Genomic DNA, 14,073 nt, shown 5'->3' on the forward strand with positions numbered 1-14,073 from the left:
GTTCTTTATCTGTCAGTGTCTGTTACTGTGTGTTTGTGTGAGGTTAATTCTGTATCTGTCAGTCTCTGTTACTGTGTGTGAGTGCGGGATTAATTCTGTATCTGTCATTGTCTGTTAATGTATTTGAGTGTGGGATTAATTCTGATTCTGTCGGTGCCTGTTACTGTGTGTGAGTGTGGGATTAATTCTGTATCTGTCAGTGTCTGTTACTGTGTGTGAGTGTGGGATTAATTCTGTATCTGTCAGTGTCTGTTATTGTATGTGAGTGTGGGATTAATTCTGCATCTGTCAGTGTCTGTTACTGTATGTGAGTTGGGATTAAGTCTGATTTTGTCAGTGTCTGTAACTGTGTGTGAGTGTGGCATTAATTCTCTATCTGTCAGTGTCTGTTACTGTGTGTGAGTGCGGGATTAATTCTGTATCTGTCATTGTCTGTTAATGTATTTGAGTGTGGGATTAATTCTGATTCTGTCGGTGCCTGTTACTGTGTGTGAGTGTGGCATTAATTCTCTATCTGTCAGTGTCTGTTACTGTGTGTGAGTGCGGGATTAATTCTGTATCTGTCATTGTCTGTTAATGTATGTCAGTTTGGGATTAATTCTGCATCTGTCACTGTCTGTTACCGTGTGTGAGTCTGGGATTAATTCTGACTCGACACTGTTTGTTACTGTGTGTGAGTGTGAGGTTAGTTCTCTATCTGTCAGTGTCTGTTACTGTGTGTTAGTGTGAGGTTAATTCTGTACCTGTCAATCTCTGTTACTGTGTGTGAGTGTGGGATTATTTCTGTATCTGTCAGCGTCTGTTACTGTGAGTGAGTGTGGGCTTAATTATGTATCTGTCAGTGTCTGTTACTGTGTGTGAGTGTGGGATTAATTCTGTATCTGTCAGTGTCTGTTACTGTGTGTGAGTGTGGGATTAATTCTGTATCTGTCAGTGTCTGTGACTGTGTGTGAGTGTGGGATTAATTCTGTATCTGTCAGTGTCTGTTATTGTATGTGAGTGTGGGATTAATTCTTTGTCTGTCAGTGTCTGTTACTGTGTGTGAGTGTGGGATTAATTCCCTAACTGTCAGTGTCTGTTACTGAGTGTGAGTGTGGGATTAATTCTGTATCTGTCAGTGTATGTTACTGTGTGTGAGTGTGGGACTAATTCTGTATCTGTCAGTGTCTGTTACTGTATGTGAGTGTGGGATTAAGTCTGATTCTGTCAGTGTCTGTAACTGTGTGTGAGTGTGGCATTAATTCTCTATCTGTCAGTGTCTGTTACTGTGTGTGAGTGCGGGATTAATTCTGTATCTGTCATTGTCTGTTACTGTATTTGAGTGTGGGATTAATTCTGTATCTGTCAGTGACTGGTACTGTGTGTGACTGTGGGATTAATACTGTATCTGTCAGTGTCTGTTATTGTGTGTGATTGTGGGATTAAGTCTGTATCTGTCACGTGTCTGTTACTGTGTGCGATTGTGGGATTAATTCTGTATCTGTCAGTGTCTGTTACTGTATGTGAGTGTGGGATTAAGTCTGATTCTGTCAGTGTCTGTTACTGTGTGTGAGTGTGGCATTAATTCTCTATCTGTCAGTGTCTGTTACTGTGTGTGAGTGCGGGATTAATTCTGTATCTGTCATTGTCTGTTAATGTATTTGATTGTGGGATTAATTCTGACTCGACAGTGTTTGTTACTGTGTGTGAGTGTGGGATTAATTCTGTATCTGTCAGTGTCTGTGACTGTGTGTGAGTGTGGGCTTAATTATGTATCTGTCAGTGTCTGTTACTGTGTGTGAGTGTGGGATTAATTCTGTATCTGTCAGTGTCTGTTACTGTGTGTGAGTGTGGGATTAATTCTGTATCTGTCAGTGTCTGTTACTGTGTGTGAGTGTGGGATTAATTCTGTATCTGTCAGTGTCTGTTACTGTGTGTGAGTGTGGGATTAATTCTGTACCTGTCAGTATCTGTTATTGTATGTGAGTGTGGGATTAATTCTTTGTCTGTCAGTGTCTGTTACTGTGTGTGAGTGTGGGATTAATTCTGTATCTGTTAGTGTCTGTTACTGTGTGTGACTGTGGGATTAATTCTGTATCTGTCAGTGTCTGTTAATCCGTGTGAGTGCCGGATTAATTATCTTTCTGTCAGTGTCTGGTACTGTATGTGAGTGTGGGATTAGTTCTCTTTCTGTCAGTTTCTGGTACTGTGTGTGAGTGTGGGATGAATTCTGCATCTGTCACTGTCTGTTACCGTGTGTGAGTGTGGGATTAATTCTGACTCGACTGTGTTTGTTACTGTGTGTGAGTGTGGGGTTAGTTCTCTATCTGTCAGTGTCTGTTACTGTGTGTGAGTGCGGGATTAATTCTGTATCTGTCATTGTCTGTTAATGTATTTGAGTGTGGGATTAATTCTGATTCTGTCGGTGCCTGTTACTGTGTGTGAGTGTGGCATTAATTCTCTATCTGTCAGTGTCTGTTACTGTGTGTGAGTGCGGGATTAATTCTTTATCTGTCATTGTCTGTTAATGTATTTCAGTGTGGGATGAATTCTGCATCTGTCAGTGTCTGTTACCGTGTGTGAGTGTGGGATTAATTCTGACTCGACAGTGTTTGTTACTGTGTGTGAGTGTGAGGTTAGTTCTTTATCTGTCAGTGTCTGTTACTGTGTGTTAGTGTGAGGTTAATTCTGTATCTGTCAGTCTCTGTTACTGTGTGTGAGTGCGGGATTAATTCTGTATCTGTCATTGTCTGTTAATGTATTTGAGTGTGGGATTAATTCTGATTCTGTCGGTGCCTGTTACTGTGTGTGAGTGTGGGATTAATTCTGTATCTGTCAGTGTATGTTACTGTGTGTGAGTGTGGGATTAATTCTGTATCTGTCAGTGTCTGTTATTGTATGTGAGTGTGGGATTAATTCTGCATCTGTCAGTGTCTGTTACTGTATGTGAGTTGGGATTAAGTCTGATTTTGTCAGTGTCTGTAACTGTGTGTGAGTGTGGCATTAATTCTCTATCTGTCAGTGTCTGTTACTGTGTGTGAGTGCGGGATTAATTCTGTATCTGTCATTGTCTGTTAATGTATTTGAGTGTGGGATTAATTCTGATTCTGTCGGTGCCTGTTACTGTGTGTGAGTGTGGCATTAATTCTCTATCTGTCAGTGTCTGTTACTGTGTGTGAGTGCGGGATTAATTCTGTATCTGTCATTGTCTGTTAATGTATGTCAGTTTGGGATTAATTCTGCATCTGTCACTGTCTGTTACCGTGTGTGAGTCTGGGATTAATTCTGGCTCGACACTGTTTGTTACTGTGTGTGAGTGTGAGGTTAGTTCTCTATCTGTCAGTGTCTGTTACTGTGTGTTAGTGTGAGGTTAATTCTGTATCTGTCAGTCTCTGTTACTGTGTGTGAGTGTGGGAATATTTCTGTATCTGTCAGCGTCTGTTACTGTGAGTGAGTGTGGGCTTAATTATGTATCTGTCAGTGTCTGTTACTGTGTGTGAGTGTGGGATTAATTCTGTATCTGTCAGTGTCTGTTACTGTGTGTGAGTGTGGGATTAATTCTGTATCTGTCAGTGTCTGTGACTGTGTGTGAGTGTGGGATTAATTCCCTATCTGTCAGTGTCTGTTACTGAGTGTGAGTGTGGGATTAATTCTGTATCTGTCAGTGTATGTTACTGTGTGTGAGTGTGGGATTAATTCTGTATCTGTCAGTGTCTGTTACTGTATGTGAGTGTGGGATTAAGTCTGATTCTGTCAGTGTCTGTAACTGTGTGTGAGTGTGGCATTAATTCTCTATCTGTCAGTGTCTGTTACTGTGTGTGAGTGCGGGATTAATTCTGTATCTGTCATTGTCTGTTACTGTATTTGAGTGTGGGATTAATTCTGTATCTGTCAGTGACTGGTACTGTGTGTGACTGTGGGATTAATTCTGTATCTGTCAGTGTCTGTTATTGTGTGTGAGTGTGGGATTAATTCTGATTCTGTCGGTGCCTGTTACTGTGTGTGAGTGTGGCATTAATTCTCTATCTGTCAGTGTCTGTTACTGTGTGTGAGTGCGGGATTAATTCTGTATCTCTCATTGTCTGTTAATGTATTTCAGTGTGGGATTAATTCTGCATCTGTCACTGTCTGTTACCGTGTGTGAGTCTGGGATTAATTCTGACTCGACAGTGTTTGTTACTGTGTGTGAGTGTGGGATTAATTCTGTATCTGTCAGTGTCTGTGACTGTGTGTGAGTGTGGGCTTAATTATGTATCTGTCAGTGTCTGTTACTGTGTGTGAGTGTGGGATTAATTCTGTATCTGTCATTGTCTGTTACTGTGTGTGAGTGTGGGATTAATTCTGTATCTGTCAGTGTCTGTTACTGTGTGTGAGTGTGGGATTAATTCTGTATCTGTCAGTGTCTGTTACTGTGTGTGAGTGTGGGATTAATTCTGTATCTGTCAGTATCTGTTATTGTATGTGAGTGTGGGATTAATTCTTTGTCTGTCAGTGTCTGTTACTGTGTGTGAGTGTGGGATTAATTCTGTATCTGTCAGTGTCTGTTACTGTGTGTGACTGTGGGATTAATTCTGTATCTGTCAGTGTCTGTTAATCCGTGTGAGTGCCGGATTAATTCTCTTTCTGTCAGTGTCTGGTACTGTATGTGAGTGTGGGATTAGTTCTCTTTCTGTCAGTTTCTGGTACTGTGTGTGAGTGTGGGATGAATTCTGCATCTGTCACTGTCTGTTACCGTGTGTGAGTGTGGGATTAATTCTGACTCGACTGTGTTTGTTACTGTGTGTGAGTGTGGGGTTAGTTCTCTATCTGTCATTGTCTGTTACTGTGTGTGAGTGCGGGATTAACTCTGTATCTGTCATTGTCTGCTAATGTATTTGAGTGTGGGATTAATTCTGATTCTGTCGGTGCCTGTTACTGTGTGTGAGTGTGGCATTAATTCTCTATCTGTCAGTGTCTGTTACTGTGTGTGAGTGCGGGATTAATTCTTTATCTGTCATTGTCTGTTAATGTATTTCAGTGTGGGATGAATTCTGCATCTGTCAGTGTCTGTTACCGTGTGTGAGTGTGGGATTAATTCTGACTCGACAGTGTTTGTTACTGTGTGTGAGTGTGAGGTTAGTTCTTTATCTGTCAGTGTCTGTTACTGTGTGTTAGTGTGAGGTTAATTCTGTATCTGTCAGTCTCTGTTACTGTGTGTGAGTGCGGGATTAATTCTGTATCTGTCATTGTCTGTTAATGTATTTGAGTGTGGGATTAATTCTGATTCTGTCGGTGCCTGTTACTGTGTGTGAGTGTGGGATTAATTCTGTATCTGTCAGTGTCTGTTACTGTGTGTGAGTGTGGGATTAATTCTGTATCTATCAGTGTCTGTTATTGTATTTGAGTGTGGGATTAATTCTGTATCTGTCAGTGACTGGTACTGTGTGTGACTGTGGGATTAATTCTGTATCTGTCAGTGTCTGTTATTGTGTGTGAGTGTGGGATTAAGTCTGTATCTGTCACGTGTCTGTTACTGTGTGCGATTGTGGGATTAATTCTGTATCTGTCAGTGTCTGTTACTGTATGTGAGTGTGGGATTAAGTCTGATTCTGTCAGTGTCTGTTACTGTGTGTGAGTGTGGCATTAATTCTCTATCTGTCAGTGTCTGTTACTGTGTGTGAGTGCGGGATTAATTCTGTATCTGTCATTGTCTGTTAATGTATTTGATTGTGGGATTAATTCTGATTCTGTCGGTGCCTGTTACTGTGTGTGAGTGTGGCATTAATTCTCTATCTGTCAGTGTCTGTTACTGTGTGTGAGTGCGGGATTAATTCTGTATCTCTCATTGTCTGTTAATGTATTTCAGTGTGGGATTAATTCTGCATCTGTCACTGTCTGTTACCGTGTGTGAGTCTGGGATTAATTCTGACTCGACAGTGTTTGTTACTGTGTGTGAGTGTGGGATTAATTCTGTATCTGTCAGTGTCTGTGACTGTGTGTGAGTGTGGGCTTAATTATGTATCTGTCAGTGTCTGTTACTGTGTGTGAGTGTGGGATTAATTCTGTATCTGTCAGTGTCTGTTACTGTGTGTGAGTGTGGGATTAATTCTGTATCTGTCAGTGTCTGTTACTGTGTGTGAGTGTGGGATTAATTCTGTATCTGTCAGTGTCTGTTACTGTGTGTGAGTGTGGGATTAATTCTGTATCTGTCAGTATCTGTTATTGTATGTGAGTGTGGGATTAATTCTTTGTCTGTCAGTGTCTGTTACTGTGTGTGAGTGTGGGAATAATTCTGTATCTGTCAGTGTCTGTTACTGTGTGTGACTGTGGGATTAATTCTGTATCTGTCAGTGTCTGTTAATCCGTGTGAGTGCCGGATTAATTCTCTTTCTGTCAGTGTGTGGTACTGTATGTGAGTGTGGGATTAGTTCTCTTTCTGTCAGTTTCTGGTACTGTGTGTGAGTGTGGGATGAATTCTGCATCTGTCACTGTCTGTTACCGTGTGTGAGTGTGGGATTAATTCTGACTCGACTGTGTTTGTTACTGTGTGTGAGTGTGGGTTTAGTTCTCTATCTGTCAGTGTCTGTTACTGTGTGTGAGTGCGGGATTAACTCTGTATCTGTCATTGTCTGCTAATGTATTTGAGTGTGGGATTAATTCTGATTCTGTCGGTGCCTGTTACTGTGTGTGAGTGTGGCATTAATTCTCTATCTGTCAGTGTCTGTTACTGTGTGTGAGTGCGGGATTAATTCTTTATCTGTCATTGTCTGTTAATGTATTTCAGTGTGGGATGAATTCTGCATCTGTCAGTGTCTGTTACCGTGTGTGAGTGTGGGATTAATTCTGACTCGACAGTGTTTGTTACTGTGTGTGAGTGTGAGGTTAGTTCTTTATCTGTCAGTGTCTGTTACTGTGTGTTAGTGTGAGGTTAATTCTGTATCTGTCAGTCTCTGTTACTGTGTGTGAGTTCGGGATTAATTCTGTATCTGTCATTGTCTGTTAATGTATTTGAGTGTGGGATTAATTCTGATTCTGTCGGTGCCTGTTACTGTGTGTGAGTGTGGGATTAATTCTGTATCTGTCAGTGTCTGTTACTGTGTGTGAGTGTGGGATTAATTCTGTATCTGTCAGTGTCTGTTATTGTATGTGAGTGTGGGATTAATTCTGCATCTGTCAGTGTCTGTTACTGTATGTGAGTTGGGATTAAGTCTGATTTTGTCAGTGTCTGTAACTGTGTGTGAGTGTGGCATTAATTCTCTATCTGTCAGTGTCTGTTACTGTGTGTGAGTGCGGGATTAATTCTGTATCTGTCATTGTCTGTTAATGTATTTGAGTGTGGGATTAATTCTGATTCTGTCGGTGCCTGTTACTGTGTGTGAGTGTGGCATTAATTCTCTATCTGTCAGTGTATGTTACTGTGTGTGAGTGCGGGATTAATTCTGTATCTGTCATTGTCTGTTAATTTATGTCAGTTTGGGATTGATTCTGCATCTGTCACTGTCTGTTACCGTGTGTGAGTCTGGGATTAATTCTGACTCGACACTGTTTGTTACTGTGTGTGAGTGTGATGTTAGTTCTCTATCTGTCAGTGTCTGTTACTGTGTGTTAGTGTGAGGTTAATTCTGTATCTGTCAGTCTCTGTTACTGTGTGTGAGTGTGGGATTATTTCTGTATCTGTCAGCGTCTGTTACTGTGAGTGAGTGTGGGCTTAATTATGTATCTGTCAGTGTCTGTTACTGTGTGTGAGTGTGGGATTAATTCTGTATCTGTCAGTGTCAGTGACTGTGTGTGAGTGTGGGATTAATTCTGTATCTGTCAGTGTCTGTTATTGCATGTGAGTGTGGGATTAATTCTTTGTCTGTCAGTGTCTGTTACTGTGTGTGAGTGTGGGATTAATTCCCTATCTGTCAGTGTCTGTTACTGAGTGTGAGTGTGGGATTAATTCTGTATCTGTCAGTGTATGTTACTGTGTGTGAGTGTGGGATTAATTCTGTATCTGTCAGTGTCTGTTACTGTATGTGACTGTGGGATTAAGTCTGATTCTGTCAGTGTCTGTAACTGTGTGTGAGTGTGGCATTAATTCTCTATCTGTCAGTGTCTGTTACTGTGTGTGAGTGCGGGATTAATTCTGTATCTGTCATTGTCTGTTACTGTATTTGAGTGTGGGATTAATTCTGTATCTGTCAGTGTCTGTTATTGTGTGTGAGTGTGGGATTAAGTCTGTATCTGTCACGTGTCTGTTACTGTGTGCGATTGTGGGATTAATTCTGTATCTGTCAGTGTCTGTTACTGTATGTGAGTGTGGGATTAAGTCTGATTCTGTCAGTGTCTGTTACTGTGTGTGAGTGTGGCATTAATTCTCTATCTGTCAGTGTCTGTTACTGTGTGTGAGTGCGGGATTAATTCTGTATCTGTCATTGTCTGTTAATGTATTTGATTGTGGGATTAATTCTGATTCTGTCGGTGCCTGTTACTGTGTGTGAGTGTGGCATTAATTCTCTATCTGTCAGTGTCTGTTACTGTGTGTGAGTGCGGGATTAATTCTGTATCTCTCATTGTCTGTTAATGTATTTCAGTGTGGGATTAATTCTGCATCTGTCACTGTCTGTTACCGTGTGTGAGTCTGGGATTAATTCTGACTCGACAGTGTTTGTTACTGTGTGTGAGTGTGGGATTAATTCTGTATCTGTCAGTGTCTGTGACTGTGTGTGAGTGTGGTCTTAATTATGTATCTGTCAGTGTCTGTTACTGTGTGTGAGTGTGGGATTAATTCTGTATCTGTCAGTGTCTGTTACTGTGTGTGAGTGTGGGATTAATTCTGTATCTGTCAGTGTCTGTTACTGTGTGTGAGTGTGGGATTAATTCTGTATCTGTCAGTGTCTGTTACTGTGTGTGAGTGTGGGATTAATTCTGTATCTGTCAGTATCTGTTATTGTATGTGAGTGTGGGATTAATTCTTTGTCTGTCAGTGTCTGTTACTGTGTGTGAGTGTGGGATTAATTCTGTATCTGTCAGTGTCTGTTACTGTGTGTGACTGTGGGATTAATTCTGTATCTGTCAGTGTCTGTTAATCCGTGTGAGTGCCGGATTAATTCTCTTTCTGTCAGTGTCTGGTACTGTATGTGAGTGTGGGATTAGTTCTCTTTCTGTCAGTTTCTGGTACTGTGTGTGAGTGTGGGATGAATTCTGCATCTGTCACTGTCTGTTACCGTGTGTGAGTGTGGGATTAATTCTGACTCGACTGTGTTTGTTACTGTGTGTGAGTGTGGGGTTAGTTCTCTATCTGTCAGTGTCTGTTACTGTGTGTGAGTGCGGGATTAATTCTGTATCTGTCATTGTCTGTTAATGTATTTGAGTGTGGGATTAATTCTGATTCTGTCGGTGCCTGTTACTGTGTGTGAGTGTGGCATTAATTCTCTATCTGTCAGTGTCTGTTACTGTGTGTGAGTGCGGGATTAATTCTGTATCTGTCATTGCCTGTTAATGTATTTCAGTGTGGGATTAATTCAGCATCTGTCACTGTCTGTTACCGTGTGTGAGTCTGGGATTAATTCTGACTCGACAGTGTTTGTTACTGTGTGTGAGTGTGAGGTAAGTTCTCTATCTGTCAGTGTCTGTTACTGCGTGTTAGTGTGAGGTTAATTCTGTATCTGTCAGTCTCTGTTACTGTGTGTGAGTGTGGGATTATTTCTGTATCTGTCAGCGTCTGTTACTGTGTGTGAGTGTGGGCTTAATTATGTATCTGTCAGTGTCTGTTACTGTGTGTGACTGTGGGATTAATTCTGTATCTGTCAGTGTCTGTTAATCCGTGTGAGTGCCGGATTAATTCTCTATCTGTCAGTGTCTGGTACTGTATGTGAGTGTGGGATTAGTTCTCTTTCTGTCAGTTTCTGGTACTGTGTGTGAGTGTGGGATGAATTCTGCATCTGTCACTGTCTGTTACCGTGTGTGAGTTTGGGATTAATTCTGACTCGGCATTGTCTGTTACTGTGTGTGAGTGTGTGGTTAGTTCTCTATCTGTCAGTGTCTGTTACTGTGTGTGAGTGTGGGATTAATTCTGTATCTGTCATTGTCTGTTAATGTATTTGAGTGTGGGATTAATTCTGATTCTGTCGGTGCCTGTTACTGTGTGTGAGTGTGGCATTAATTCTCTATCTGTCAGTGTCTGTTACTGTGTGTGAGTGCGGGATTAATTCTGTATCTGTCATTGTCTGTTAATGTATTTCAGTGTGGGATTAATTCTGCATCTATCACTGTCTGTTACCGTGTGTGAGTGTGGGATTAATTCTGACTCGACAGTGTTTGTTACTGTGTGTGAGTGTGAGGTAAGTTCTCTATCTGTCAGTGTCTGTTACTGTGTGTTAGTGTGAGGTTAATTCTGTATCTGTCAGTCTCTGTTACTGTGTGTGAGTGTGGGATTATTTCTGTATCTGTCAGCGTCTGTTACTGTGTGTGAGTGTGGGCTTAATTATGTATCTGTCAGTGTCTGTTCCTGTGTGTGAGTGTGGGATTATTTCTGTATCTGTCAGCGTCTGTTACTGTGAGTGAGTGTGGGCTTAATTATGTATCTGTCAGTGTCTGTTACTGTGTGTGAGTGTGGGATTAATTCTGTATCTGTCAGTGTCAGTGACTGTGTGTGAGTGTGGGATTAATTCTGTATCTGTCAGTGTCTGTTATTGCATGTGAGTGTGGGATTAATTCTTTGTCTGTCAGTGTCTGTTACTGTGTGTGAGTGTGGGATTAATTCCCTATCTGTCAGTGTCTGTTACTGAGTGTGAGTGTGGGATTAATTCTGTATCTGTCAGTGTATGTTACTGTGTGTGAGTGTGGGATTAATTCTGTATCTGTCAGTGTCTGTTACTGTATGTGACTGTGGGATTAAGTCTGATTCTGTCAGTGTCTGTAACTGTGTGTGAGTGTGGCATTAATTCTCTATCTGTCAGTGTCTGTTACTGTGTGTGAGTGCGGGATTAATTCTGTATCTGTCATTGTCTGTTACTGTATTTGAGTGTGGGATTAATTCTGTATCTGTCAGTGTCTGTTATTGTGTGTGAGTGTGGGATTAAGTCTGTATCTGTCACGTGTCTGTTACTGTGTGCGATTGTGGGATTAATTCTGTATCTGTCAGTGTCTGTTACTGTATGTGAGTGTGGGATTAAGTCTGATTCTGTCAGTGTCTGTTACTGTGTGTGAGTGTGGCATTAATTCTCTATCTGTCAGTGTCTGTTACTGTGTGTGAGTGCGGGATTAATTCTGTATCTGTCATTGTCTGTTAATGTATTTGATTGTGGGATTAATTCTGATTCTGTCGGTGCCTGTTACTGTGTGTGAGTGTGGCATTAATTCTCTATCTGTCAGTGTCTGTTACTGTGTGTGAGTGCGGGATTAATTCTGTATCTCTCATTGTCTGTTAATGTATTTCAGTGTGGGATTAATTCTGCATCTGTCACTGTCTGTTACCGTGTGTGAGTCTGGGATTAATTCTGACTCGACAGTGTTTGTTACTGTGTGTGAGTGTGGGATTAATTCTGTATCTGTCAGTGTCTGTGACTGTGTGTGAGTGTGGTCTTAATTATGTATCTGTCAGTGTCTGTTACTGTGTGTGAGTGTGGGATTAATTCTGTATCTGTCAGTGTCTGTTACTGTGTGTGAGTGTGGGATTAATTCTGTATCTGTCAGTGTCTGTTACTGTGTGTGAGTGTGGGATTAATTCTGTATCTGTCAGTGTCTGTTACTGTGTGTGAGTGTGGGATTAATTCTGTATCTGTCAGTATCTGTTATTGTATGTGAGTGTGGGATTAATTCTTTGTCTGTCAGTGTCTGTTACTGTGTGTGAGTGTGGGATTAATTCTGTATCTGTCAGTGTCTGTTACTGTGTGTGACTGTGGGATTAATTCTGTATCTGTCAGTGTCTGTTAATCCGTGTGAGTGCCGGATTAATTCTCTTTCTGTCAGTGTCTGGTACTGTATGTGAGTGTGGGATTAGTTCTCTTTCTGTCAGTTTCTGGTACTGTGTGTGAGTGTGGGATGAATTCTGCATCTGTCACTGTCTGTTACCGTGTGTGAGTGTGGGATTAATTCTGACTCGACTGTGTTTGTTACTGTGTGTGAGTGTGGGGTTAGTTCTCTATCTGTCAGTGTCTGTTACTGTGTGTGAGTGCGGGATTAATTCTGTATCTGTCATTGTCTGTTAATGTATTTGAGTGTGGGATTAATTCTGATTCTGTCGGTGCCTGTTACTGTGTGTGAGTGTGGCATTAATTCTCTATCTGTCAGTGTCTGTTACTGTGTGTGAGTGCGGGATTAATTCTGTATCTGTCATTGCCTGTTAATGTATTTCAGTGTGGGATTAATTCAGCATCTGTCACTGTCTGTTACCGTGTGTGAGTCTGGGATTAATTCTGACTCGACAGTGTTTGTTACTGTGTGTGAGTGTGAGGTAAGTTCTCTATCTGTCAGTGTCTGTTACTGCGTGTTAGTGTGAGGTTAATTCTGTATCTGTCAGTCTCTGTTACTGTGTGTGAGTGTGGGATTATTTCTGTATCTGTCAGCGTCTGTTACTGTGTGTGAGTGTGGGCTTAATTATGTATCTGTCAGTGTCTGTTACTGTGTGTGACTGTGGGATTAATTCTGTATCTGTCAGTGTCTGTTAATCCGTGTGAGTGCCGGATTAATTCTCTATCTGTCAGTGTCTGGTACTGTATGTGAGTGTGGGATTAGTTCTCTTTCTGTCAGTTTCTGGTACTGTGTGTGAGTGTGGGATGAATTCTGCATCTGTCACTGTCTGTTACCGTGTGTGAGTTTGGGATTAATTCTGACTCGGCATTGTCTGTTACTGTGTGTGAGTGTGTGGTTAGTTCTCTATCTGTCAGTGTCTGTTACTGTGTGTGAGTGTGGGATTAATTCTGTATCTGTCATTGTCTGTTAATGTATTTGAGTGTGGGATTAATTCTGATTCTGTCGGTGCCTGTTACTGTGTGTGAGTGTGGCATTAATTCTCTATCTGTCAGTGTCTGTTACTGTGTGTGAGTGCGGGATTAATTCTGTATCTGTCATTGTCTGTTAATGTATTTCAGTGTGGGATTAATTCTGCATCTATCACTGTCTGTTACCGTGTGTGAGTGTGGGATTAATTCTGACTCGACAGTGTTTGTTACTGTGTGTGAGTGTGAGGTAAGTTCTCTATCTGTCAGTGTCTGTTACTGTGTGTTAGTGTGAGGTTAATTCTGTATCTGTCAGTCTCTGTTACTGTGTGTGAGTGTGGGATTATTTCTGTATCTGTCAGCGTCTGTTACTGTGTGTGAGTGTGGGCTTAATTATGTATCTGTCAGTGTCTGTTCCTGTGTGTGAGTGTGGGATTAATTCTGTATCTGTCAGTGTCTGTTACTGTGTGTGAGTGTGGGATTAATTCTGTATCTGTCAGTGTCTGTTACTGTGTGTGAGTGTGGGATTAATTCTGTATCTGTCAGTGTCTGTTACTGTGTGTGAGTGTGGGATCAATTCTGTATCTGTCAGTGTCTGTTATTGTATGTGAGTGTGGGATTAATTCTTTGTATGTCAGTGTCTGTTACTGTGTGTGAGTGTGGGATTAATTCTGTATCTGTCAGTGTCTGTTACTGTGTGTGAGTGTGGGATTAATTCTGTATCTGTCAGTGTCTGTTACTGTGTGTGAGTGTGGGATTAATTCTGTATCTGTCAGTGTCTGTTACTGTATGTGAGTGTGGGATTAAGTCTGATTCTGTCAGTGTCTGTAACTGTGTGTGAGTGTGGCATTAATTCTCCATCTGACAGTGTCTGTTACTGTGTGTGAGTGCGGGATTAATTCTGTATCTGTTATTGTCTGTTACTGTATTTGAGTGTGGGATTAATTCTGTATCTGTCAGTGACTATTACTGTGTGTGACTGTGGGATTAATTCTTTATCTGTCAGTGTCTGTTAATCCGTGTGACTGCCGGATTAATTCTCTATCTGTCAGTGTCTGGTACTGTATGTGAGTGTGGGATTAGTTCTCTTTCTGTCAGTTTCTGGTACTGTGTCTGAGTGTGGGATGAATTCTGCATCTGTCACTGTCTGTTACCGTGCGTGAGTGTGGGATTAATTCTGACTCGACAGTGT

The sequence above is a fragment of the Heterodontus francisci genome, unplaced genomic scaffold, assembly GCF_036365525.1.
Source record: "Heterodontus francisci isolate sHetFra1 unplaced genomic scaffold, sHetFra1.hap1 HAP1_SCAFFOLD_241, whole genome shotgun sequence".
NCBI lineage: Eukaryota > Metazoa > Chordata > Chondrichthyes > Heterodontiformes > Heterodontidae > Heterodontus > Heterodontus francisci.